General features: G+C 40.0%; 1 protein-coding gene and 1 non-coding gene across 2 annotated transcripts in view; both read left to right on the plus strand.

The window, feature by feature from the left end:
* The window catches only part of FGF14 (fibroblast growth factor 14), a 590,191-nt gene that overhangs the window by 91,001 nt on the left and 473,461 nt on the right, over nt 1-25,729 (plus strand). The gene's annotated exons all lie outside the window — the stretch shown is intronic.
* LOC116881353 lies at nt 19,772-19,878 on the plus strand. Its single transcript, XR_004385392.1, has one exon. It is a non-coding gene; the product is annotated as a U6 spliceosomal RNA (small nuclear RNA).

A 25,729-nucleotide genomic window follows, 5' to 3' on the forward strand; every position in this document is an offset into this window, starting at 1 on the left:
GCACGTGGGTGAGTTTTCTACTTATTCCTTTGTTTTATTTGGTAAACGTTGTGCTATGTCTTCTGTATTTCTAAGGAATAGGAAGAGACAAGCCATAACTTGGTCCCCTCTTCAGTCACAGAAGTTTCAGAAGGGGGTTTGTGGTTGTGCTTTAGAATAGCTCCGTGCTTTGTTCATTTAAAATATCCTGTGTTACACACTTTTTTTTTTTTTTTAATGCTCTGCTTTGCCTGTCCCTTGATCTCTTCTGCTTACCTCCCTTCCCTCTCCATTCTACAGCTTTATTTTTGGTCGTTGGTAGTATGATAGTCTTTCTGAATTGTAATGGTGGTGTTTTTCCATACCTCTAACCTGTCCTGTCCCCAATTCATGAGGTGACTTTTAAATCAGCCAGATTCAGCTACAGGAAAGTGTGGATGCTTGCCAGCAGGAGCATTGTGGCTCAAATTAAAGATAGCGTTCTCTTCTGGGGAGAATCATTGACAAAACTTAGTTTTGTTTTAAAGAGCTCACATAGAAAAGATGTTTTCTTCAGCACTAATCAGATAACTGTACCCTGTAGATCATAAAGCACAGCTCTCCAGGGCCCAGAAACCAGGGCAAGAGACACTCTTAATGCAATGTGATCTGTTTATGACCTTCTTAGAAAAGAACATCTCCATTCTCCCTGAAGAATGCATTTTCAGATGCATCTCTCCTCACACCCTTAAGAAATAACTTCTTCCTTTGGACCACACTGATCACAATGAATGGAAGAACACTGAATGAAGATGACACCAGAGCAGCTAGCCTATTTAAATGGCTGACCAAGTCTTTTCTGAAGTGTGTGTGTGTGTGTGTGTGTGTGTGCACGTGTGTGTAAATGAACGGAAGTGGGCCATATGGACACAACTGGTAATATCAACAGAGGTAATGCTGGCATAGGGGAAGGACACAGGCTTGAATTAGGTCATGCCCTGGATGCAGTTCTCAGGTCCTGAAGAAGAGACCCTGGCAGTCACTTCCCGCCCCCAAGGGGGAACAATCTGGTCTGGCATCTGGACCGAAATGATTGGTTAAGTCCTGAGAGAAGGAACCTCAGTCCTGGTGGAGGCCAAACTTCCTTCATCGGGATTTTGGGGCTTGTTACCTCAAAGACAGAGAAAGCGGGAATTTCTTGGCAGTTAAAAAAAAACCAAAAAACCGAAAAACGAAACAACAACAAAAAAAAACCCCAAAACAACAGAGAAAGACAGAAGGTTTTATTCCTTACCTTCCTCTATCTCTAGCCCAGAAAGACACTCCTCTGTGCCTTATGTGCACAAACTCTGAGGACAGAAGCAACAAAGACACATATGGAAACACAGCTCATACTCAAAGAGGAAAGACTCTGTTCTAATTTTAAAACGTAAATTCTCTTCTCTAATATTTATCAGCTCCATTCATTTCTTGTGCTCTTCAAGGTTTCTCCCCTTTTTCAAATTCTAGGTTTCTGTCTGTTAGGATTCTTACTCTCAATTAGCTGCTAATCCAAATAAAGAACAGAAAACAAGAAGACTCTGAGGAAAGGGGAATGGACGTGTGCGTGTGTTTCACTTTAGCCAAGACTGAATCAGGCAAGAATACAACTAAGCTCTCATTTCCCTTTCTTTTCATCTTCCAGACTTGTTAGATTGGAAGCCCCTCAAAGCCTTCATGGTTTTCCCAGTTAAAAGCCATGCTGTTTAAAGATAAGCATCACAGAGTTAGAAGGAAACACAGTTCTCATTTCATAGGGTAAGAAAATGAACTCTAAATTGGGGAAGTGACAACTTAGGGTCACCCAGAGATGTTGCGGGCAGCAAGCACCCTATATATTGTGTGAGAGAGATCTATGTGTGAGTGAAAACTCGAAGGTCATGAAGACTTTATTGATGGTTTCCACTGACATGAGATTCCAGGGTATCTGGTTCGAGAGTAACTGAGCTTCACGACCAAGCCAAAAGCATGATGAAGACTCAGAGAGGCCTCTGACATCATTTATGGAGCAGGGTGTGGAAAGAACTGACATTTGTGCTCTGAGAAGGCTGTGATTATTGAATTCTGTAGACTTTTCATTCATATAATCCCTGTCATGGATGAACATGCAGTGAAGCATTTCCAGCATTTTGCAGTAGAAACCCTAGTTTTATCCTTGTTTGCTAAACGTTCACTGCTCTTCCCCATCTCTGCAGTTTACTATGGAATTTACCTTCTCATGATTCCATGCTCTGTGCCCCAACTGCACAATCCTTTTGTGCAAAGAAATATCACTTGTGGGCCCTAAACGTCAACTTTCTTCATCATTTGATTGATTCCTGGCAGGATCCAGGCAGAATCCCCTTTCCTCTCCTGTACTGCAGAGTGGACTGAGAAGCTGCCTTTCCCGGGGCTGCCGAGTACCAGCTGGTAGTCCCATCATTTCAGCTGGTTAAATGAATGCCTTTACCTAGCTGATAAAAGCATCAGGTTTGGAAGAGTTCCAGGGCCTCCTTTGTGCTGGTAGGAAGACGTGGTAGCATTTCTAGGCAGGCTGTGTGTTCAGTGCGTTTGGTGCAGTGCAGCAAGCTTGTATAATAGCTCCATGTTGATACTTGGATCAGCTCTTCACTCCATTTGAGAGAGTGGGAAGCACTCACTCATTTGTGTGCAAGGGGATGTGTGTGTATTATATGCATGCATACATTTGTGTGGGTGCATGTTTACTTTTCTTTAAATCCCATTAACCAAGTGTCAAGTACATCTGAGATTACTTAGCAGGGTTACTATTTCTGGTGTCCCATTTTTAATTCAGGTCTTGGAAAATTTACTACATTTTTGCTGATACTTTGGAGTGCTCTTTTCTCCGGGTCTTTTTTTTTTTTTTTTTTTTTTTTTTAAATATAAGAAACCCTCCTAGATCATATAGGACCAACTGTCTCTGGCCCCACTCTAGGAGTCAGGTCCACTCCTGCTGTCTAGCACATTGCCTGAATCTAGACAGTCATCCAGTGTCAGGACAGAAATCAGGCCTGGGAGGATATTTGATATTTTATAGACCAAACCTCTTAACTTACAGCTGAGGATATGGAGGTCATACGTGAAATGACTTGGTCAAGGTTACTCAGCTAGGACCCGGGTCTGCTGAGTTTTAGTCCAATTCTTTTTCTGACACAGTTGATTTGACTTTTTCTAGAGGATTATGAGAAGTTGATTGAATTTCCCCTGACATATCCTGTAAGTTTCTTCGGGGCCATGGCTGTCACCCAACAGATCACTGAAGCTCTTTTGACTTCTCTTCAAAATTACAAAGTTGAATCAATACACTCAGATAAATTATACCTGTTTGGATGTTTCTTAATGCTCCCCATATTGATTTGCATATAGTAGGTACTCAATAAATGTTTATTGAATGAATTTTGTAATCAGGATTGAATTGAAAGTGGGAAAGTGACTGATGCTTATTGTTGTTGTTAAATACAAAAATTCCCAGTTGTTGACTTGGCATGCAGGAAGCCCACCATCTGTCAACGGAAAGGATCTCGAGTGTCCTTTGGGAGAGATCTGGCTTGATTCAAGTGTTTGGGAAGCCTTTAACTAAAACACTCCTCTGTAGATGGTTCAGAAAAGGACATCCTCAAGCAGCCAGCTGTACATTTATGCTGCAAGCCCAGACTTACTGGGCTTCTCTAGGACATACTGGGTGGTTAAGTGGGTCTGTTCTGGGATCAGTTCTGGGATCAGTTCCAACCATAGCCATTTGTTCGTTGTGAGACATTGAGTGAGTTATTAAGCCTTTATACGTTCTGGGTTCCACATCTGCAAAACAGGGTGCTTCTGGGGCAGCGGCATGCCAGTGAATGGAAACCATTTGGCCTGGTCCCTGGAACACAGTGTTCTTCTGATAAATGCCCACTTCAATCAGAGAGCAGCCGTGGGGATTACGTGATTACTGCCTGCAGGACCTTAGCATCTTACTCACATTCTTTGTGTCTCAATTCCCTCCTCTGTAAAATGGGGATGATGATAGAAGTTGCTTTATTGAAGATTAGACGGGTCAATGCAAGTAAAGTGCTTAGAACAATGTTTATCATCTACTAACGGGCATACGCACATATTAAAAAGTATCAGTGATTACTGCTGCTCTGTGGAACACTTTGTATGATGGTTAGTGCCTGGTATTAACTCAATAAATAGTAGCTCTTCTTATTTTTTTTTTTTACCCTTTTTTTCCTTTTAGAAGAATTGCCCCCCAAAATAAGTGGTATCGCTGTAACAGTATTTCTGTATCTTGAACAGTACGTATTTTTAGTAGACCAAGTGATCAGCTTATATTTGTTACTCTGTCTTTCAGATAAAAACAGAATGTGTAGGTGTATTAGCTTTTGATTACTGCTGTAACATATTACCATGAACTTAGTCGTATAAGCAACATAAGTTTAATATCTTACAATTCAGTAGGTTGGAAGTCCAGCCTGGGGCTCAGCTGGCTAAAACCAAGAAGTCAGCAGGCCGTACTTCTTCCTGGAGGCTCATTCCAAGTATTGGCAGAGTTCACTTCCACGTGGTTGAGGGACGCTGACCTCTGTGTCCTTACTGGCTGTCAGTCATGATGCCGGGGATCTTGTAGATGGTGCCATCAAATGGCTCAGCAGGCAACCCTTCTGTTGGGTTTTTTGATAGACTTTGCTTCTTAGGATGTGGGGGCCTTTCTCCCTCCTTGCATGGAGCCCCCTGCAACTCAGAACTAGAAACAAAGTACCACATCCCATTTTATGCTGCCCTTTCTCTGATCACAGTCAAGGTACGTTCTCCACTTTAAAGGACATGTGGGATTAGGCTGTATCCACCTGCGTCCTCCAAGCTGTTCTGCCTCCTCAAGGTCCTTAACCTTGATCACAACTGCCAAGCCCTTTTTGCAATGTATGATAACATACACACAGATTCTGGGGATTAGAATGTGGGCATCTTTGGGGGGAGGCATTATTCTGGATACCACAGTTAGAATAATAATAAAAAAAAGACTATGGCCTCTGAACCTCATTAATTGTGGATAGTTCAAAGTAAACATAACATAAGCTCCAAATTTCACTGTTGAACACCTTGCCAGAAAACGTGCTAATTTCTTTCTTCTTTTGGGCCCTTAGAGAACCATTTATTTGAGGCTTACTCTTTTAGAGACATTTCCAGCACACAGTCAAATTTCACAGATCCTTCAAGTTTGTTGCATACTGTCTACTCTTGCCTTGTCAAAAACGAAGTGTCTGCCAGGAGTCCTTCTGCTTAAAGATCAAGACCGAAGGTCATTGTTTTATCATGTCCTTTTCTTCATTGCTCTGTTCAGGCTCTTTATCCCTTATTTCTTTCCAGAATTTAGGATTCTTCTCTGCCTTTCTTTCCATCATCAGTGTTCCCTCACTTGGGATGCATTTCCCCTGCCCTGGTGGTGGTCTATGTACATGCCTGGGTCTCCTGCTGCACTGTGAGCCCCTTCACCTGTAGGACTGTTCCTTAAACTGCTTTGTATCCTTAGTGCCTAAGACAGTGCCTGAGAGAAGATAGTATGCAAAATGCATTGGTTGTATGCTGTGAGGTGCTTAGAAGATGAGAATTTGTCTAATCCGTTGCTCAGCAGTTATCTATTGGCTGAACACAGGATGCAGAACTTGGGACCAGAGGGAGAGTCATAAACAGACACAGTTCTGGTAACTCGGGGTCGATAGCCTGATTTCTAGGGGAGTATCAAGAGGATATATCTAACAAAATGATTTGCACATTTCCATGAAGAGATGAATGTTAAGTGCTTTATCTGAGGGCAAGAGAGGTCAGTGAAATTATTTAACTCTTATCCGTGAAGTGCTTTTCCCAGCTCTTCAAAACCAAAGCCAAATCTTTTTTCAGGTCTTCTGTCTTCACTTTAAGATGTATAACAATTCTTTTCCTGTAATGTATAATATATTATGATGAGAGTAAATACAGGCAATATTAAGTGCCTGTATAAGTTGGGTGCACATCATTCCATCTGCTTGCTTAAATATCTTATATTGTCCGCAGTTGGCAACTTGAATTCACCTGGTTGATGTTACTCTCTTTAATATCAGTCCAAGGAGTATCAATCGTGTAACTCAGACAACAGAAGGGTTAGTTGAGAATGACTGATACCATATATGGAGTGACTTCTGTTCAGAGTTTTAATTAGTTACTCTAAAGAAATGCATGTTTATATAAGAAAGCATAGTAAGGATACAGGTCTAATTACAATGCCATTCCAGTATTAATACCAAACCTTCAACCTTAGAGTGAATATTTCTTGGTCCTAATCTTGGCATTTTCATAGTTATGGCCTGGCATTGTCTTTAATCCTTTGTTTCTGTCTTAAGCAATGCAGTAGGTTATTATTATACTTTAAATCAGGGTTATTACATTAATAGCAGAAAATAATGTGTTTTAATATTTCTCAGAGTTTAAAGTTCTGAGTCTTTGGAGCTCTGTTTTCTATAGTTGAAGCTATTTGTGCTATACACAGATTTATTGAAATGCTGACATTTAGGGCTCTACTAAAGGTCAGAAAAAGTCAGCTAATAAACTTTTTTTTTTAAAGCCATAGTCAAAACTCTAAGCTTTGTAAAAAGACATTGTATCTGTCTTATATGCCATATATATTTTGAATGGTGTGTTGAAATTATACACAATTTTTCTTGTTATACTTTCTAGGCTTCCCTTACAAATGGATTTTGTCTGCATGTTGTTTTAGCACAGACTTTTACTTTATAACAAAATTACCTAAAACTCAGCGACTTCAAAGAAGAAGAAACATTTGTCATTTCACACATTTTCTGTGGGTCAGGAATTCAGGACTGTCTTAGCTGGGTAGTAGTAGCCCAGACTCTTCTTTCATGGGGGTTGTGGTTAAGATGTCACCTGAAGGGGCAGTGATCTGAAAGCTGACTTTGGCTGGAGAATCCTCTTCCGAGATGGCTCATATATGTGGTTAATAAGTTGGTGCTGGTCATTGGCAGTTCCTTCCTACATGGACTGCTCCATAGGGCTGCTTTTGTGTCTTCATGGCATGGTTGCTGGTCATCCTCCAGAGAGAATGATCTAAGAGTGGAAGTAAGACCCTACAATGCCCTTCAGAACCTAGCCCTAATTACATGGCTCTGCCCTATTCAGTATGGAATGGGCTTTAAAAAAATGTGAATATCCAGAGGCAAGATCACTGGAGTCCTCTTGGAGGCCAGCTATCACACACCTGTTCCTCTTCCTTAATCCTTAACCCTATCTGGATGTGTAACTACAGATTCTGCACCCTTAGAAAATATAATTTAAATGTGTTTGATTTTAATAGAGAACCCATGTCAGGTAAACATCAGAAGCTAGTGGAATATAGGGTTAACAGGTTTGGAGATAGTAGGACTGGATTCAGAATCAGAGTAGTAGCAGGAATCTGGGTCACGGAGAGAAGTCCAGAAAAGAGTAAGTATGGAACCAAGCACATGTCAGGGCAGCTGCTTCCTTTGGTCAAGAGAATTTGTGGGGTTAGGTGAGAAGACAGGACTCTGGGGGAATGGGTCCTGGAGAGGAGAGCAAGAAGTACACTTTGCTATTTATCACTAGAGAAGATATTTAATCTAATAATTTTTTTTTCTGGTTTGTGCATGTGATGATGGGGAGTTGGGTTCAGTAGCACTTTGGCAAATAGATTTTAACAACTTGAATGTTAGCATCACAAAAAAACAAGTAGTTTTTGGGAGCTAAGTTGAAGATATACTAATTCCAAAGTTACAGTGGTGGTGCCTCTCCATTTAACAAGGCAATGAAGTTATACTAAAGGTCTAAAATCTCTGTTGGAAAAAATGGTGCATAGCAGTCTACACAGCTGTTTGAATCTGATAAGTTATCATTTAGTGTTTTACCTACTGTGCAGAGTTTGATTTTTTAATGATGCTAAGTGCTGACATTTATTGTGTTTAATGCGCACTAAGGTCATTATTGAGACTCATCCCAGTAACACAGCTATGAGATGTGCAGAGTCCATTTAGAAAAGCAGTGGGCTGTGGAGTCAATCAGACTCAAGTATCAGTCTCAGAAGTCTACCACGTAGTGGCTCTGGGAGTTGGGTGAGTTCTTTGACCTTTAGAAGTTTTAATTTCCTCACCTGTAAAGTTGAGGATTAAAAGAATCTACCTTAAAGATTGTTGTGAGGGTTTGGAAAGGCAGTACATATAAAGAACTCAGTATGCCTGAGAGCTTAAAGAAGTGAGGGAAAGAGTTTGTACAGGTGTCTGGGAAGACATTCTAGGCAGAAAACAGCAAGTGCAAATGTCCTGAGACAGGAGCATGCTTGGTAAAATTAAGGGTCCACTTTGGATGGAGCAGTGTAAGTAAATCCGTGGTAAGGACGACATCAGAGAGGCAGTGGGTGGTCAGCTCATTTAAAGGTCTGTAAGTCAGAGTGAAGAGTTTGCCTTTAACTCCTAGGGGCAAAGGAAGGCACTGGCAGATTTTGAACAAAGGAGTAACATGATCTGATTTACATTTTATAAGGATCACTCTAGCTACTGTGTTGGAATAGACTGTGGGAGCCAGAGTTAGAATGCGATGTGTATTATTGAGATGGTCTAGGCACAAAATAACGGTTGCTTGAACCAGGAAGGTTTTGATGGATGGGGTAGAAAGGTCAGATTCTGGACATATATTGAAAGTAAAGTTGACAGGACTCGAAGAGAACTCCAAGTCTTTTGGCCTGAGCACTTGGAGGAATGGAGCTATATATTGGGATGGGGAAGTTTCTGGGAGGATGCCTGAGAGTCTGGTTCCAGACATGAGAAATTTGAAAAGCTTTTGGAAACATTTAAGGGAAGGTAGTGAGTAGAATTGGATCTCTGAATCTGCAATTCAGGAGACAGCATGGGGGGGTGGGGTCTTAATTTGGGGGGTTGTAGGTAATTTATTGAATTTATAGCTGGAGAATCAGTGTAGATGGGGAAGAGGAGGGCAGTGAGGATGAGCCCATGTCTGTAAAACAGGTTTGAGGAGGAACCTCTGATAGGAAGGAGGACAAAGAAAGCTTGATTCCTGAAGCCACGTGGAAGAAGAGAGAGAGACCAATTACACTCAGTGCTGCTGTTACCTCAAGTGAGATGATGACTGAGGGTTAACCATTAATATATCTGCAACATGGTGACCCAGGCATTCCATTTTAGACCTTTTGCAGGAAATAATGAAAAATGCTGAATATCGTATTTTTCAAAACTTTTTGAATTCTCCACGAGACAGTAAGGAAATGGAGGATCCTCCGGGAGAAAACTTGCTACCCAGTGCTCTCGAACAGGCAGTATGAGAAAGGGGTGTAGGTGTCGGAGGCTCTGTATCAAAGTTTAGGCATTTCAACAAAAGTAGCAAGAAGGAAGGTAGCCTATCTGGACACACGTGCAGGTCTTTGGAAGACACTGTGGTGGGAACGTGTAGTCCTCTTCCTGATGGCTTCTCAGTGACATCACAGGTAAAGCCATTAGCTGAGAGGAAGGTGGGGAAGAGTATTGGAGTTTTGAGAAGAAAAGTATAATGTAATCTCCAGTGAATATTGCAAGATTGCCTTCCCGCACTAACTACCCGTTCAAAGTTAGCTATTGTGGGCTCAAGGGGGAATGGGCCAGGGCAACCTGTGTTTCTCAGTGTGTTCCACTGCACAGGCACAGGTGTGGAGCACATTTTGTTTGGAAAGTCACGGCGAGGCAGGGTAAGGTAGGGAGGAATGAGCCTAATGACACACCTTGGAATCTAAGTGGGCAAAGCAACATGTCAGGCAGAAGGAAAGAAGAAGGAAGCTTAGACATCAGAGCCTTCACTTTTCCATTTGTCCTTGATGATAGCCCACCTTCCCTGCTAATTCCTATTTCTTTCCAGGTCCCCCAATTTCTTATAAGCCCATGTCTCATTCTTCAGTGTTTCCAGTATACCCTGTAGCAGTTTTCTTCTCCAAAGTAGGAAATCCATAACTCAATTGCATTATGTTTTCGTATTTTTCTTAGTCATTATATATCAGTTTCGGTATGAGAAATTTTATTGAAAATTCTTTTTAAAAAGTAAGCTCCATATAAATATGTATAAGGAAATATTTTGCTCCCAAGTGCTACTTTAGATTATAGGTATATCAGCATGGCTAAGGTAAATTAAACTTTTGACAATATGGTTATTTGGTCAATTAAGTAGATGGATGAGACGAAATGTTTCAATAAGGTATTTGGCCCGAACTGTTTGATTTGACCTGTGTACATTGAATCAAATGGATCTAATGTTTGCCAATTTTCTGTTTTATTTTGAGGAAAGCTTACAAGATGAAAAACAGAAGGCAGTCACCTTTTTCTTTTGAAAATAATATCTTTACAATGGTTAAAAATTTGAAATTTTATTAAAGTTAGGGTGTGTGTGTATGTGTGTGCACATTGGTGGGGGGTTGGTGGAATTGGGAAGAGAGTATGCAGTAGAAAAAATGTTAGATTAGAGGTAGGTGATTGGCAAAGTTTATCTATAAATATCCTCCTGTGTGTGACTATGGCTAATGGGAAAGACAGAAACTCAAAGTATTGTCTGGAGTTCAAGTAACATATAACTTTAGTCAACAAATACGTAATATGTATCTTGCATGTGGTGATGTACTAGGTGCGGGGGCGGGCTGTGGTAATTAAAACATAAAAAATAAAATTCTTACTATCATGGGTTCAAAATCCAATGGGGCTGTAAACTAGAATCCTTGTGGAGATGGAATGGGCAGATCTGGGTAACTGCATGCGAGGCGGGCGTGGGGTGAGGGAGGGAAGTTCTGGAAGATCATACCAACAATTTGACGCTGACGTAAGAAGATAATACTGATGTGCCTTATTTAGGGAAAACGAGGACTGTAGAGTCTGGGGAAAAACGCTGATTTAGATGATGCATGACCTGTTGAAGGGTTCACGCAGACATCTGTGTGGAAATGTCTGTGGTAATTCGGTGAGAAGGCAGACAACAGACATGCTGCTGCTGTAGTTGGTAGGTGCGGGGGAGGGGGGAAGGATGTGAGGAAACACCAAGAAGCTTGGTGGCAGAGGTGAGTTACGAGCTGGGCTGTAAACCAAAGGATGCTCGTGGTTGCTGCATTTGTAAGGCGAGCAGCGCGGTACACTTTTCTATACTTTTATTTTGTTTTTGAGTATGAGTTTTGAACTTTCCTCCCACAGCAGATCTGAAGTTATATGAGAATGTAGCAGAAAAAAAGATGTCTATTCTCCAGGGAAAATAGGTGACCTTAAAAATAATCAGTTAATAAAATTTAATTTCGAGCCCTCAAAAGTGTGGAATACCTTGGCAAACAGCAGTTTGGGATTAGATCAGTGAGCTTTTAAAGTTTATTGGATTTTTTTTTCTTGCATTTGGCTTATGGATTTGTTTTCCCTCCGATGTTCTTAAAGTGTTTCTCATATTGTGTGTTAGTTACCCTAGCCAATGTGTTCTCAAAATCTGACCTCTCAGGCCTCAGGAACTTCCGCTGTGCCGCCCAACTCCTCTTGTTCGATTCTTTCCTTTTTGTGTTGTACTTTTAGTCTCAAGGTTGTTTGCTGTGGGAAGCAAAGAAGCAGAAAGAATCGAGGAATCTTCGCCTTCCTGAGACCCTGCTTCCTGGAGAACCCCACCCACTGTATTTCCCGCTCACTTCCCACTTTCCCAGCAGCCCCCTCCCCTGAACTGGGTAAGACCCGAGATCATGGGGAGAAGTACAGACAGCCTCCTGTCTGATTTTCCTCTTGATCTCTTGCCTACTTGTCTGCCTGTATTTCTGGTAATAATATTCATAATGGAAATATAAGAAGTCCAGTCAAACCTACGTCCACACTGAAAATACTAACCTTTCAACTTATGCAATGCTTAATCCTAAGAAACATTGATTTCTGGATCCTCTGCACGGCTTTGTATCCCTAAGGGAGAGTTAGCATCCATCTCGACTCTCCTCGATTTCTTTCCAAGTGTATTTTTATAAATGCCCTATTTAAGAAATTACTCCTCTGAAGCATATTCCAGACAGAACCACACTAATGTTTAAAGGATATATATTTGGTAAACAGCTGATTTTGAAAACAACTATTTAATTCCATTCCTTGTATCCTTAGGGCATCTTGCTGTTCTTTTGCTTAGAAAATTTTAGCCACTTAGTACTATTCAACTTTGATCGGAATGAGTTTTCTACTGATGCAGAAAGAAACAGCTTTGTCACCATTGTTGAAAAGATAGATTCTATTGGGAGAGATAAAGTGTGTCTTAGTGATCTTGCTTTCAGCGTGATATGAGAAACAGATTCAAATGCCGTGTAATCATCTGGTGCACAATTTATTACCTAGAAGCCAGGAGAGAAGCACGTCACATTTATTCAGCTCTCGTCTCCATTCCTACTTAGAGTTTGTTGAAAATAGATTCACTTAATTTTGAGGAAATCACATTGTCCTCCCAGACATTGGATTTATGTATAAAAAAATAAGCTTCTTTTTTCTCCAGCTTTCACTTGATACTTTACATTGTTCCCCTAAGAAGTCACTTTAACGAATTTGCTTCTAAAGAGCAGCACAGTATAATTAGGCAATTGCCCTTGTGTCTTGAGTCCACCGGGGGAAAAGGTGACAGAATTGCACAATAGGCTCATTATAAGACAGTGCAAAATAAAAACCTGAACTCACCAGTTAAAGGAAAGACAGCCAAAACTGTGCTGTAAAATATTAATGCACAAAAGATGAAAGTGAAAATCCTTTCAGTAGAATGTCTTGGTTAGTCAGCTGGGACCAGTAGTAATTGGTTAATTGAAAGGATAAATTAATGAAAAAAGCAGTAAACCAGGGCAATTATTAAAAATGATACACATGTGCCTCAAACATTTCACTTTATATTAATGCTCATTCACCAGTTATTTTGAGCCCCATGGGGTTTCTTTGATTATAGTTGAACTGATTTGAGTTCTTGTAGAAATCACACCCATGATCTCTGATTTCTAATTTTGGTGTCTTTAAGTGGAGCAGAACTTGAAGGATGGAAGCAATCTGAGTGCAGGATCTTTCTTGATTTTCATGACATTTTCTTTTAATCTTTTATGGTACGAGAACACCCATATTCAAAGGAGTATTTTTAGCCATTTGCCTTTATCAAGTTTTTTCAAATCATTCAATCTATTTTTTCCCTCAGAAATAGCAACTCTTTGCAATTATGCTTGTGATTTCAAAAATAATTAAATCACATAATGAAAATAACAAGTATAACTTGTGTAAACGAGATTGGGGGCATGTGTGGGTAAGAGCAGACCACCACCGCAGGGCCAGTCTGTGAGGGCATCCTGGCCACCTAGGCAGCTTCCCTCACAGTCTTCAGAAAGCAGAAGAGATAAAAACATAGTTGGTTCAGTTGAATTACTCCGATCTATAGACATCAGTTAAAATAGAAGGAGAGACTTTTTTTTATTTTTAAGAAAGCTTATTTTGGAATAATTTTGGATTTACAGAAGAGTCGTGAAGACATACAGGGATTTCCCACAGACCCTAACAACCAGTTTTCCCTTCTTAACATCTTATTACTATATATTTGTGTATATTTGTGACACTCAATGAACTGATATTGATACATTATTATTAATACAAGTCCATATTTTGTTAGGATTTCATTAGTTTTTAACCTAATGTTCTTTTTCTGTCCTGGAATCCCATCCAGGATACCACATTACATTTACTAATCATGTCTCCTCAGGCTTCTCTACACTGTGACCATTTTGCAGACTTTCCTTGTTTTTGATGGTCTTGACAGTTTTGAGGAGCACTGGTCACGTGTTTTGTAGAGCCCTCCTCAACTTGAGTTTGTCTGATTTTTCCTCAGGTATAGCTTAGGATTATGGGTTTTGGGGAGGAAGTTTCCAAAGAAGTAACCAAAAGTACTGTGTTCATCACACTCTATGAGATGTACTCAATACTGTCAATTCGACTTGAATTCCATTGATACTGACCTTTAGCTCTGGTCCAGGTGGTAGTCAGACTCCTCTGCTGCCTCTGTGGTTTCTATATGCAACTGGTTTACTACACTGAAATGGGAATATGTGCAGGAAGTTCTTTCCATCATGTCCTCTTCACGATAGAGTTAGACACTGCTGCCCCTCCATGAAGATTTTGTGAGTAGCTGAAAGAAACACACTTAACGTCATCCCGGCACTCCTACTGATTTTGGTTTCCCTGTCTTGTTTCACGTTTCTTGAGCATTAGGCTCTCACTGAATGAGACACAGGTCCGAGGCTGTCTTTGGGTGTGGTTTGGAAGGAAAATAGAGCGCCACGGTTGTACAATTGTGCTTCTGTAGTTGAACGCTTCAGGATTCCAAGCTTGAGATGAAATTTACCATTCCTTAGTTCAGTTTTGCTTTATTCTCTGTTAGTATTCTATGGCAATTAAACATTTTTCCTGCTGCTCTTGCATGCATTTAACAAAAGTGTACTTGAGAACCACCTTGTAGCCTATCAATGGATGACCAGGCCCATTAGGTATTGGTAAGCCCACCGCCCTATTCACAGATGACACCTAAGATGGAAAAGAATTCCAGTATGGTGTAGGGAGAATTTTTGTGCCACCAACCTAAGCTGCACACCACAACAGCTCATCTCTCATACTTTACAGAAGTTGTATAAAACCTGAGAAACAATCTTTTAATAAGGAATCAGACTCCTACACTATGTCAATCTATTGGAAACATTTTAATATAGAACACAAAGAGATCTCTAAAACTCAGAGACCATCTGTTGCCTTTGTGGGCCTGGAGATATCATGAGGATATGACACAGACTTCCTTTTACTAAAATTTCTGTGATGAGAATGTGAAAACTTTTCATTTCAGAATTGAAATTCACTTACCTTACTTAAACAATAATGATTTCCTAACCCTTAAAAAATAACAGAAAGAGTCCTGGAAGTTTAAACTCAGATCTACATTGTTAATAGGAAAATAAGGTTAACACCCATTCTTTCAATATTTTCTCTTCTATAGCCCCAAAGGACTTTATTTTTCAACCCTGTCTTGGCTTAATGTGGAACTTATGCATCTGTCTCCCTCAAATCTGCATCAGAGTGACAGTTTCAGTGTGAGCTTGACTTTAAGCAGCTGAACAAGTAAATAGTTTACTGCCCATTCAGGCATTATTTTTCTGTTCCTAGGTTGTTTTGGTTCTCTGCCCATTGCTAGGATGTTTGCGTCCACCAATATGGTGATGTGGAACAACATTTGGGGACAAGCAGCATGGTACAGTGAAAACACCTTTGGATAAGAAATCCTATAGCCTGTGCTTTTCAGGTCTCTCTGGCACTTCTAATACTACCACCCTGGGCAAGATCCTAACCTTTGACTCCCAGTTTCCTGTAGGTGGCTGGGGGGTGTTGATGAGGAGACAATTATAGCTGCCTTGCCCCTGCCCTCAGAAAAGTCTTTTCAGGATCCAGTGCATGGTAATCATGCAAATAAAATGGATTACAAACCACAGAGGGCTGGACAGTTAAAGGAAAAGAAAGAGTGGATGTCTGCATAGGGGCAAGGAAAAGTCTACAGAAATCCTTTCCACCTATACCAGAGGCTATACCACAATGCAGGGTGTGGTGAAGATTCCTGCTATTAAAAAAAGTGAATCGGAAGGAGAGACAAAGAGAGTGAATTTGTCGATACTGTTGAAAACATCTCCATGCCCACAGCTTAGATTACAAATGTACTTCAGCGGCATCAGAGTCCCTGAGAAGTGCAATTAGTTGTTTCACAAAAGCCTGATGACAATGATCATGATGATTAAGAATGTACTGTACAAAATGAAAGCTGGATAACATGATTTTTAGGATTCTTTCTGGTTTTGAAATTCTATGGATGGTCAATTTAAAATAATCAAACCAATTACTTGAATTAAAGTAATCCATAGACTGGTGGGGAGAGAAACAAGTAAAAATGGATACATTAATATACTTTGAATAATTAATAAGTAATCACATTAAAAAACTTCTACTTTCAAGATGGGAACAGGAACAAAGAGCTTCCTGTATACCAGATGTGGCCCTAAGCGCCACCCTAACTCATCAGTCCCCACCATGGCCTTAGCAAGACAAAGGAACTGAGGCACAGAGGGAAAAATGACTGAGATCATCTGGATGGTTTTGGGGAGCCAGGACTTGGACAAAGGCAGTCAAAATATAAATATGAAACAAAAAATATGTTGGGATGGGGCTGCCTGGTGGCTCAGTCAGTTAACCAACTATATTCGGCTCAGGTCATGATCCCAGGGTCCTGGGATGGAGCCCCACATCGGGCTCCCTGCTCAGCGGGGAGCCTGCTTCTCCCTCTGCCTGCATCTCCTTCTGCCTCTGTTCTCTCTGCTCCTGCTCGATCGCTCTCACTCTATCTTAAAAATAAATAAAAATCTTTTAAAAAAGGTATGTTGGGACAATATCACTAATTGATTCAAGGAAAACAAACACATGTTTGAACAGTTAGGAAAACAGTGGAAACAAAAAGAGAGGAGTGGCTAGCACAGACTGTCAGCCCGCTACCAGTAACTGTTCAACTACTCAAACACAAATAGGAAGTGGATTTGATCGTATTAAGCAGATATGCTTTCTCATTGGCTCCAGCACTTTCGCTGTACCAGATTGTTCATAGATGATGCCGTCGAGTTTTGACTAAAGAAACCACTGGTGTTGTGAGTACATAAAAATTGCTATGTTCCATTTGTTAATAATTTTTTTCTCGTGTTTGTGGATGTTAAGTGTTTATTTTATTTTATTTTTTCAGATTTCAGGTTTCTACTTCTACATTTCTCTCCCTGAATACTCATGAGAAATTGGTCTACCTATGACAGGTTGCACGATTTTTCCCCACTCTGTGCGCTTGATTTGTGTATTATTGTATCATATGACATTTTGAATCAAGTGCTGCTAGTACCAAGCTGCTATCAGCAGCTGATGCCAAAAATATTCATTATAACACTTCTCAGCATGCAAGTGAGAGCACTTCAGATCACAGAGACAGAATTTCCAGCCATTGTGCTTTTCTTTTTTGCATATTATAAGCAAAAAGAATGCAAAACAAAAGGAGGTTTATTAGAAAATAATGCCTTGGTAAAATGTTGTAAAACACGCAATTCATGAATTTATGAATGTCGTGTGAGATTCAGCACTGTGTTAGCGAGACCCCCTCAGAGGCCTTGTCCTCCTTCTTTTATCTGGTTCCAAATGCTTTTTTTCAAGGGTCATCTTTCTTGGGTGTTTGGTTTCATTTGGGGCAAACTATTTACCCATCTGGAAGTAAGCAATACCCTCAGGAGAAAACCGTGGAATGAGATGCGCACCTCCATTTGCCTTTGTATGGTCTCTTCATGCGAATAGGCCAGTCAGGGCGACTGCTGTCTTTGTGGTAGTATCAAGGGAGATGGGAGGCATGGAAGGCTTTCCTTTCTAAAGGAGGACAATTAAAAAAACAAATTCAATAAGTAAATTTTGTCATTTCCTAATATTAAGAGTGCTGAGCCTGCATCCATCAGCAAATTTCTTATACATTAATTCATTCTACAAAGTGAATACCCAGACTGGGTAGCCAACTGACAAGATGCCAAAAAATGTCACAGCAGAGAAGAGGGAGCCTTTCAGTAGCACTTTTGAACACCTGACCTCTACCTGCACTGTCTGCTGGAGGAAGAAACATGGAGCTTGGGTTTGGGGATGGAAAAGTAGGATTGGCGGGTACTGCAATTTGCAGACTCTTTCTCTACTGCCTGATACACCGGAGGTTAATAACCTTGCCCCCATTCTTCACTGACTCTGGAAAGACCATAAGCAAAAGCCTGGAGATGGGTAAATGTCATTTTCATCTCAGCCCAAGGATGCAAACCAAGTGCCCCTGAAATCTGCGGTTTCTGCTCAAAGTGCTGTGACCTCAGTCTCCTGGAGAGGGGCAAAGTCACACTTTTCCACCAAAGAAATCAGGGCTATTGTTGTGGTCTACTGTGTTGCAAAGAGATGCCAGAATCCCCCATTGGCTCTCCATGTTGTCTTCCATTTTACCTGCCCCCATTCATTGTCTCAGTTGACTCTGTATTTTTAAAAGTGTGTTCATATAAAGATGTTTCTTATCCTGCTGAGTCTCAAGCCATTGCTGTAGGTGCAGTGTTTTCTCCTGTCTGGTGTGTTTGGCTAGCTTTTGACTTGGAAATCACAACATCTTACCCAAGCCATGAAGGAAAAGTTAAGAATTCAAGTTTATTGAGCAAGTAGTTGACATTATAGTAAATACTCTTTATATGGAAGCCCAGAACAAGCTGATGTGTTAATCTTTTAAAAAAATAATAATCTAATCTTATCTGTGGAAGTGGTTTAGGATACTGATCTCACATTTTCCTGTTACATTTGAAATTCTGGAAGATAATAATGTGAAAGATTTACCCTCAAGAAGAACAATACATTTGAATCTTCTGCTTTGAAAAGACATAGAGATTTCCATATTTATTTTGCTCTGGAGTATATGTTAGGAAATGTTTGGCAGGTAAAATTTGACTTCTTTTAAGCTCCATGAGTTGTTGTCAGTTCATTTAAATTCATGAAAAACAGACCTTTTATTAACAACAACACAGCCCCACAAAATTTAGGATGCCATTAGTGGCATATCATCAAGCCATTTTCCAAAACCTATCAGCAAATTTCTGGCATGAAAAAAGACTTAAGAGAGGGAACGCTGGTTTAGGATTGACCACCGATTCCTGTTAACTGAACAAATGCCAGCCAGAGGGACAGGTTTGCACTGACTCTGCTCAGCTGGTCTCTGCAGCCGTTGGGTTTGGGTGACCTGGGGTCACAAGCAAGACTGGCTCTAAATCAAATAACTGTAGAGTCAGCTTTAATGTGCTGACTCATTGCAGTGACTCCCAAGCAGCTCTTTCAAGCACCTCCAAGCTGTGTACAGCAAAGGCTGAGTGGGCGAGCATGTGGGGTGTCCTGGGTCCTACACTGCCAGTTGTTGTGCTCGAAACCAGAGTGTGGGGGGACAGCTCAAGAACCTGTTCAGTCCTTCCAGGTATACTGTAGCCTCCAGGTTCTGAGCTCCATCTTTCTTGCCAGCCTCACTCTTAGGATCTCATTTTTTTCACATTAGATTCTTGAAATTTTGGCCTCAGTTTTTCCAGTGTAGCTTGATGTCACGTGGAGTTCCTTACCTTGGTGGTTGATGATTATCTGGCTCTAGAAAGTTTTATTTATCAATCCATCTATTTTAATTTGTATTTATGTATTTTAGTGAACAGATAACAGATTCTTGAGACGGTTGAGAAATAAGCTCCTCTAGGCTTCTCTTAGCACCACTGGGCAATCTTTTCTGCTTTTTTTCTCCCCAACGTTCTGAGCATGCCAACAAGTTCCTCTCTGTGTTCACTGAGAGCTCTGAGTATGGTTCCTCTGCTCTGAAGATAGGATCAAGCCCAGTGCATAAAATGCCCTGAAATGTGTAAATTCCAAAAGAAGAAAATGCTTAGTTTTAACTTTTAAATGATAGTTCACATAGGCATGAAGGAAATTCATAAGGTTATTTTGAGTTAGTGAGTCGGTAGTTTCAACAGTTTGCAGCTGAAAAGTTAGAGAGTCTGTATCAGTTACCCTTTTTAGCAAGAACATCTTTTTACTGCTTTTAGAATCATACCCTAGGAACCATGCAGCTCACTAAAAAATAATATTGCTCAATTTCCACCCTCTTTGTTTTGATTTTTAAAAATTTGTAAGTGCTTGCTTCAGCAGCACGTGTACTAACATTGGAACGATACAGAGAAGATTTGCATGGCCCCTCCATGAAGATGAGGCATACAGTTTTTATGTGAAAGTGACACAAAGTGAAAAAGAATGATGTCGTTTTCTAAAATGATATTGGTTATATAATTTCTGTTTGATTTCAGCAACACTGTATGTTCCACTAAGGGACAGTTACAAACTGTATGATTTTCATGGGTCCATTGAGCAGTTGTCACGGACAGGGTGGCTCTCTGCTGCTGCCATGTCATCTCTAGGGCACCTAGTCCGGGCCAGGGCTGGTGACAACTGTGGGGGCTAAAACAGCGATGTGATTTGAACGGAGGATGGGGAGGGACAAGGCAGTCAAACTGCTAGGGAAGGGTGACGTGGCCTTGGACCTCACTCAGGGTTGTATCCTATTACTCACTCCAGACAGAAGTTCAAGGCTACAGCCAAGTCTTGAATATGCAGAGAAACAGGATGCCACAGTGAGGCTGGATTCAGGCACAACACTAGAATTTGATGGAAAAATTGGTAGTTGGCACCAGAACAAAGTTGATCAGGTCCAGAGAACCAAAAGCGAGCTGTTCCTCTGAACTTCAGGGGTTGGGGACTCCTGCGTCCAGAGGCTGGGGTGGCAGGGGAGCGGCTGTGGCAGATTTAGCACCGAGCAATGTGACTGACCTTGGCACTTACTGGTACCACAGTAGGAGAGGAGGAAAATGCTGAAAGTTGAGAGTCGAGAGGAAAATGCTGAAAGTTACATACGTTTAAAAATGAGAAAAGACACCACCTGTTCAGATACAAGAAATGATAGAAACATATTTTACTCCATAAACTAGCACAGTGCTTATTACCGTGCTATGAGGTGACTATTTAAAATTTATGAGAATAATACTTTTCTTCTGAGGGATTCGAAGTACTTTTGATTTTCTAAATGTTATTATGGAACAGTGAAAAAAAAACAAGAAAGTAAATTATCTTGGTCTAGATTTAAAATTCTTACGAAGTTGTATCAGTTTGAATTCAGCTTTGAACTTTGAATCAGTTTTCCTCTTAATTATTGAGAATGTGAGGATACATGAGGATAAGACTGTCCTAATACAACAGATTGTTGCCCGAGTTTGCAACAGGCGATAGTTCACAGGCTTACGTGAACACAGACCGCTTTCTCAGTCTTTCCTGATTGTGACTGAAGGAAATTAAAAAGGTAGATAAAATAAAATTATTGTTTCAAAGTGGTATGGATATAAAACAAATGTTGGGGTAACATAGAAGGGCCTTTGAATTTTTAGATTCATAGACAGATTCAACTTCAAAGACTACTTTATCCTTTGATGCGAATTTTTTTTATCACCCGTCCTCAAAAGATTTTAGCTCACTTGTGTAACTTCAAAAGATTCTCATTTATTCACTGATCAAACAATTATTGAGTGCCTACAGTGTGCCAGGCATTGTGCCTGATGCTTGACATAGAGGATGATGAAAGAGGGACACCTGGGGGGATCAGTCAAGTAAGCGTCTGCCTTCTGCTTAGGTGATCATCTCAGGGTCCTGGGATTGCACCTCCCCCAGGGGGCTCCCTGCCTCCTCTGCTCCTCCCCCTGCTCGTGCTTTCTCTCTCTCTCTCAAATAAATAAAATCTTTAAAGAAAAAGATGATTAAAGAGAGTTTCTAGCATGCTTAAGTAGTGGAAAGACTGAGGGAGAAAAGTGGAAGTCCAGCGACCAAAGGATTATTCTCCTAAAGATAAAATTTTTTAGGGGGCGAGTGGTTTAATGGAGAAGTAAAAGGACGAATATTTTATGAATAGTTTCAATAATTTTATCAGTTTCTCATCTTTAAAATTCTATTTGGTGTCTTTTTGTGTCATTTGGCCATTTATATTAAAAGCAAAAGCTTTTAATTTTTAAAATTAATTTTTAAAATTAAACATTCAGTATTAGCAATTTGATTAGACATTAGACTAAGATATTTTTCTGATTATAGAGATATAAATTGTTATGTGATCTGCCCTACAGTTCTCATCTGAAACCTAAATAAATACAAGTAAAAGATATTTGGGGAGGAGAAGAGAGAAAAAAAGGACATGGCATCAGTAGAAATGTTTTCACAAAGAATTACCAAACAATTTGCATGTCTACCTTTTAAATAGTTCTTGTGGAACAGATTTGTTCACTGTGATTATATCCCAAATAATGTCATAAACTAAGGTGGCTTAGAGATCTAGGCCCAGTGACATTTAACTTCACATGCTTAGTGTAATGCCAGGCAGAGCACATGCAAACATGCAGCAAATATATGCAACATTTTCAGAAAGGTCAGAACAAATCCAGAATATATTTATGCCAGGGACTTGGTAGCCTTGAATTAAAAGGCTTCTTCCTAATTGCTATCACTATTCAAACTCAAATTTATGAATTCTTGTCAACTATGTGTTAGAGGTAGGAAAGACTGACTAGGAACAAAACATATGCCTTATACCCTCACCAGGCATGAAGGAAGGAAGAAAATGTTTGTCTTCTTTAGAAATGAATCCCAGGGGTAGTGTTCATAGCATGGCTTCTGTGGAATTACACAAAGTGCTTTAGGTATTTTATATTATTTAAATATTATCAATTTAAAATAACAAATACTAGGTTATAATCATAATCTTTTATTGTTAATTCTACAGTCTCTAACTCAACAGTAAAGTAATTAATTAATCAATAAAGATTTATTGAGCACTTTTTGTGGACCACAAATGAATAGGTTGATGGTTTAAAAAGTAAGGTAACACATAAGTTATGGCTTTCATTGATGCATTCGTTTAACAAATATCCATCAGGCATTTTGTACAAGTGACCCACTATAGGGAGCATTATGAGTGATACAGGGAAGTGATTGTACACGGTCTCTGTCCACAGAAAATTGCCAGGCGAGATGCTCATGCAGAAAAACAAAGCGTTTCAATGAAATATTTGACTGTGGAATATGCAGATAGTAAATACTGTGCCTATTTCAGCCTTTAAAATGAAAAGCGGGATTTTATGGAAAGGAGCAACTTGATCCGTTTCTGTGTGATGGGGACACTTTGGGGAGCAGGGAATTCTTTCAAGGAGTAGAGAGGCACAGCGGTGGGGAGAAGGGAATGAGGAGAGGTAGTGTTGGGAAGGAAATGCTCATGATGCATTCAGAAGAGAGGATGTAGACACATTTGGTTACAGCAGTCGGTGACTGTCTAGGATCCTTGGTCCTTTAAATTAAAACATCCACGAGTGGGATTACTAAACTCCACCTATGAGGTTGGAGCCTGCCCTGAAGAGTGAGACCAATTTTGCCCTCAGAGCATGTTCTCAGAATCTCTAACCCATGCTTTGGAGACATAGTTGTTTTTTTTTTTTTTCTTTTTTTTTCCCTTCTGCTCCTGAAGAATAGAGAAAAATTCTGGGCAAAGATAGTGTGATATTAATTCAGTAACTTTCCAGATTTTTCAGAAATCAAGTTTATTATTGATCTGATAAAAGTAGCGATGAGCATTAGCTCACTCTGCTTCTGGAAATACATGTATGTAAATCATTCCAAGATACTTTTCTAGACTTTTTATCATCTCCAGAAAAACAGTTTCCGTGAGTATATTTCATATAGCACACACACACACAAATCTGGGAATTCTTTTTTTTTTTTTTAAGATTTTATTTATTTATTTGACAGACAGAGATCATAAGAAGGCAGAGAGGCAGGCAGAGAGAGAGGAAAGGAAGCAGGCTCCCCGCCAAGCAGAGAGCCCGATGCGGGGCTTGATCCCAGGACCCTGGGATCATGACCTGAACCGAAGCAGAGGCTTTAACCCACTGAGCCACCCAGGCACCCCAAATCTGGGAATTCTTAATGAAGTAGTGAAACAGCGCTTTGAAGCAATATTCATTATCAAAAGAATTTTTCTAATCGGGTACCAGGAACATGCATCAAATCACCAAAGGGACTATTATAGTGTTATGAATATTATCCTTTGCTCGAGGAAAAATTTTCTCTGACATTAGGAGGGTATACAAGTTTGTAGCTATAATTTCTAAATGAGTATACATGTTCAGTTAATGGTCCTCCAAAATTTCTTCTTTCTTTTATGCCTTTGGTGACTTTTCTTTGCCTTTTTGCAGAACATGTAACACACGCAGCTCAGACAAAGTGGGGAGACCAATACACATGCACACACACACACACACAGAAAGAGAGCACTAAAGAGCTATAAGCACTGTTTGCACTAAACAATGATTATGTCAATTATTTAGAGTCTTTTGTACTCATAATTAGCAAGAAATATCTTAAAATTTTTGAAGGATCATTTACATTGTTAAAACCATGAATAAAAAAATTTAAAAAATGAATAAGCATTTGTATTTGAAATCTCCATTGAAATGCTTTAACTTTATGTTTCTATTATTTTATAGTTGATGCATACACTCAAATGGGGTCCTGGTTACTTATAATAAATTTATAGTGGCATTTAATTTAAAAAAATTCAAGTTGAAATTAATATAGCAAGTTCACTTCTGAAAACTCCAGAGCAGAAACATATCTTATGGAGCATCCAGTCTAATTCTTTTATTTTAAGTGAGGGATTTAAATGACGGGTAGTTGCACTGTTTATTTCCTGGTGTTTGTATTATGCCAAGGTTGAACTTTAGGCAAAGTATAATTTGCTAATGAGTTTTTTCTTAGGACTTTGCCATATTTATCCTCATTAGGTTTTTCATTTACCCAGAAACGCTGAATCATTCCCTTAGTCAGCAAATTTTATTGAGGACTTACTTCCTGTAGACTTCATGGAGGCGATAAGTACATCGAGACAGTCTTAGGAAGTTTTATCGTTGTTCTTTGTAAAACAGTTAAGATCTGGAGACCCTCGGGGCACCTGGGTGGCTCAGTCATTAAGGTCTGACTTCGGCTCAGGTCATGATCCCAGAGTCCTGGGATCAAGCCCTGCATCAAGTTCTCTGCTCAGCAAGGAGTCTGCTTCTCCCTCTCCCACTCCCCTTGCTTGTGTTCCCTCTCTTGCTGTCTCTCTCTCTGTCAAATAAATAAATAACATCTTAAAAAAAAAAAAGGTGGAGACCCTCAAGTGGGCTACCTGAAATACACTAGTGTGTGTGCAAGAGTTGTTTTCTAGAGTCTGAGACCATGCTGGAGGTATCAGCTTATGTCAGAGTCCTACTCTCTCAGTGGAAAAGGAAAAATCACAAATGGACTCTTCCAGTGTTTCCTGAAGTCCCAGAGCCAGTACTGTGTCTACAACATCCCTCTACACTTCAGTGTTGTTCTTGTCATAGAAACAGAATATTTTTAAAGATCATCTAGTGAGGGGCACTCGCGTGGCTCAGTGGGTCAAGCCTCTGCCTTTAGCTCAGGTCATGATCTCAGGGTCCTGGGATCAAGACCCACGTCAGGCTCTCTGCTCAGCGGGGAGCCTGCTTCTCCCTCTCTCTCTGCCTGCCTCTCTGCCTACTTATGATCAATCTCTCTGTCAAATAAATAAATTAATCTTAAAAAAAAATAAAGATCATCTAGTGATACCTGCTTTTAGCTTGTGAAAAACTGTCAGCAATTATTGACTACGTACTGCCTTCTAGTACTTTATATGCATTATTCCATTTAAACCCCACAATACTACTGCACTGTGCATATTATATCTTCATTTTACAGTGGAAAATTGAGACATGGAAAGGTTAATTGGTCCAGCCAAGGTTACATTGCTGGTGAGTGGCAGCCTTGAATTTAAGAATTAGAAAATGAAATACATTACTTAGTATCAGTTAATGTCCTCCCTATGAACATATACATGAGGAAAAAGTAATTTTGATAGCATCTTTTCAACGTAGAATGATTGAGGTGGATAATGAGTTCCCAGAAAATACGTCAATGTAAATATTTGAAAATTTGAGAATGGTCAGAATCTACAATAAATCTGAAGG

This window comes from Lontra canadensis, unplaced genomic scaffold (assembly GCF_010015895.1).
Source record: "Lontra canadensis isolate GAN:19392208 unplaced genomic scaffold, GSC_riverotter_1.0 scaffold73, whole genome shotgun sequence".
NCBI lineage: Eukaryota > Metazoa > Chordata > Mammalia > Carnivora > Mustelidae > Lontra > Lontra canadensis.